The sequence below is a fragment of the Hibiscus syriacus genome, unplaced genomic scaffold (assembly GCF_006381635.1).
Source record: "Hibiscus syriacus cultivar Baekdansim isolate YM2019G1 unplaced genomic scaffold, ASM638163v2 tig00111917_pilon, whole genome shotgun sequence".
Lineage (NCBI taxonomy): Eukaryota > Viridiplantae > Streptophyta > Magnoliopsida > Malvales > Malvaceae > Hibiscus > Hibiscus syriacus.
Window position 1 is genome coordinate 900,428 of NW_024063213.1, and position 3,657 is coordinate 904,084.

Here is a 3,657-nt window from a genome sequence, read left to right on the forward strand (position 1 = left end):
ATTTCACATAAATGTTCATACCACTATTCACTTACCCAATTCACATTCTTATTGTTTATATAACCTTTACACTTGAGTACTTCATTCCCATCATTTCTTCTAAACTTGCTTTTTACCATATTCCCATATTATTACTTAATTTATCTCCTATCATGTATTTGCTTAATCTTATATTCCATTTCTATATATCTCAACGATCTTATCACATAACTTCTCTTTTATTTCATATAATTTCTTATGATATCATCATAACATAGCATATATTCACTTCAACCATGAAATACATATATAATAACATGTCAACACATACCATAACATATAGCTCAGACACTCATAACAAACACATGTTCATGCGTCATGCACAATACTATAGAAATTAGACTTGTCGCAAGTCTTATTTCCCATTAAACATCATATATAAAATAATACGCACTCACCTTGGCCTCACTAAGTTCCAATCCATTTTTATAATTTCCTCTCTTGCGATCGAATCATAACTTGATAATCGTTCCGGGACTTGTTCGTGCTCGATATATATATAATCATACATTGATACATATTAGTATCCAATTGATATACTCCAATCTATCATTTCTTATACCAAAAGAAAGATATAATTCTATTTCCCTTGAAGTGCATCGATGCATTCTACAGTGTATCGATGCATCCTTTAACATGTGCATCGATGCACTCCTTATGTATCGATGCATTAATTGCATTCGATATTTCCATTTTTAATGGGTGCATCGATGCACTTCCTGTGCATCGATACACAATGAACAATTTCTGGAAATTTACCCTTGATGCATCGGTGCACCCTGAATGTGCATCGATGCACATAGCCCAGAAATCCAATTTATGCCCGAAAATCCCCTCTTTTCAACTTAATTACTTCATATATCATTCCATTTCGTATTCTTAACTTACTTACTCCTATTCAAACTCATTTATATTCATTTATCTTGTCTTGAACCTTAATATCCTCTCATCTTTATTAACTTCAAGAATTATACTAGATTTTCAACATATTTTAAAACTCATTTTATCACTTCATATCTCTTAATTTAACCCTTGACAAGTCAAATTTATCTTTCAATTTGAGTAATGAACTCTATTCCAAGATTTCATTTGTAAACTCTAAATCTTTAATCTCTCTTAACTCCACCATCCTTTGCTTTTAAGATGATTTAAGCTTTCTTTAAGCTTAATTATCATCTAATAATCAAAACTCAAATCTTAAATTTAACCAAGAACTCAATAATCAGAAAACTCACCTTTGGCTCTTGGCTTTCACGCGTGAAGGAAGAAGAAAGATAAAGAGAATTCTGGAAACCACTTTGTTTCCTCTTCCCTTCCACGTTCTTAATATATAACCATATTTAAATATTTTCCTTACAAATGACCCTTTTGCCCTTCAATTCACATTATAATTACTAACATCTTTCAAGTAATATTTCAAAATAAATCATTAAACTATTTCATTCTTCTACTTTAGTCACCAAATTCTGAAACTTTACAATCTGATCACTAACCCGATATTGAGGATGTTACAATGATCATCACTGAACGTCTTAAAAAGTATAATAATGCCATATGCAAAAGGATGCATCATGTTGTCCGCACCTACGCACATCTAAATACCGAGCCTCTTTTTTATTCTCTCATGAGAGGAAAATGCTATATTGTTATTTGCATGAAAATGGTATGGTGTTCGAGTGTGCCTTTGGGGTAAAATCAAATGTCATTATTTTTTAGTCATGTCATAATGTCAAAGATTTGTAACTAGGATCATTTATAGAGTTTTCGAATCCAGTTGATATTCAAAGAATTCCCTGTTGTAAATTTAATTATCCTCATAAAAAGAAAGTTCAAAAGCAAGTAAAAAGAAATATGAGAAAAAACAAATTCAAATAGAATGCCATCAAATGGAATAAGGCCTCATTTGGGTGCCCCACTAGTTGGATTAGGGCTTTCATCTACCCAGGCTCCCCATTCCTCATTTGTTTCATTGGTCGGGGCTCCTTTTGATGTACCCTCAGACGCATCAATTTCTGCTCCCTTCGGAGCAGCTTTTTGGGAAGATCTCACTTCTTGCGATTTATCAGTATTTCCTTTCATGGTTGTTGGAAATTGGGCCCAAATTTAGATCCAAAACGATTTTCCTCGGTGGTGTTAGTTTTGGTCAGATCTTGAATGCATATTGCAGCAGTGATTGGCGTATTATTCGTCAAGTTTCCTGAGCTGCCAAGAATCCCTCATGCCTTCAGGAAATCTGATATAGGTGTTTGAGGTGTCTTCGAAGCTGTGTCTGCCCCACTAATTCTTAAACCTATGGGCCAGTCTCGGACGACATCCATTGAAGCTCTTTTACTCGAATTTCCTTTTCGATCCTCTTGCGCCTTAGGTTTTTCGCATGAATCTTCTGTTGAAGTAGTTTGTAGTGTCTTCTTGGCTACATCTGCCCCATCCATTCTCAAACCCACGGGCTAGTCTCGGATTACATTCACGGAGGCCCTTCTGCTTGGATTTCCTTTTTCATCCTTTTCTACCTTATGTTCTTCGCAGGCATTCTCCGTTGAATTGACGACTTCCAAGTTTTGGACACCTTCATCCATTTCTCTTCTACCTTGCACTCTTGGATTACTTGTTCTAAAGGATCCTCAGGGTTGCCAGGAACCTTAGCTGAACGAACTGGGGTTTCATCCTGGTTTACCTAAGGAATCTCTGTGTAAGTCTATTTTTCATTTGGGGGCCACTGTGGCTGGATATATCTCGGTGTAATCAATCCGACTGTGAGCATTTCTAAACGTATTTTTTCAAGAAAAAAGTGAAAGGGAGGGAACTGAAAACACTACACTTTGTTTTTCTTCTCATTTAGTCCCTATGACGAGAGACTACTTGGCAATGACTTCATAGATAGAACTTGAGGGTTCTGTCTTGATGATTGAAAAGGGGTAGAACCTCTAATCATGAGAGGTTGATCCTTCTTGTCTTTCTTGGTCAACATTTGGTCATATTCTATGACCCTCTTCTTTGAGTGAAGTTTATTTCTCACAAGGGAAAGCTCATCCTCCATGGTTGGCCCAGTGGAAACTTCTATATTTGGTTTTTGGGGCGGACCTGAAATATCTGTGTTGAGTTAATCGAATGACGAAATTGGCCAAGAGGGGTGAATTGGCAATAAAAAATTTTGTGGAAGCTTTTGCAGAAAATTGAAAGTAATTGCACAACGATTTACAGTGGTTCGACTTTCTCAAACAAAGTCTACGTCCACTACCTTAGCTATCCACACTAAGGATTTTCCAACAAATTCACTAATTTGTTCTTTCTTTTGAGGTCAAAGAGATAACCTTACAATTCCCTCAAGAGTATACCCCAACTCTTGAGAACACTCTTTTCTCAAAGAAAAGATTACAAATTTGCAAACTTACAAGAAAACCTCACAAGGTAAGATGTTTGCACAATTCTAAAACAAAGAAAAGAACACTCAAAGATGAATACAATTGAGCACAAAAAGTGTTCTTGAAAGCAAAATGAATATTGAATGAAAATAGGCTTGAAATGCTCAAACTTGAGGTTTGATGCTTTCTCTTTGATTCTCTCTTGATTCTAGTTGTTTTTGATCAATGGCTTCTAAGCTTGCTTAAATACACATTG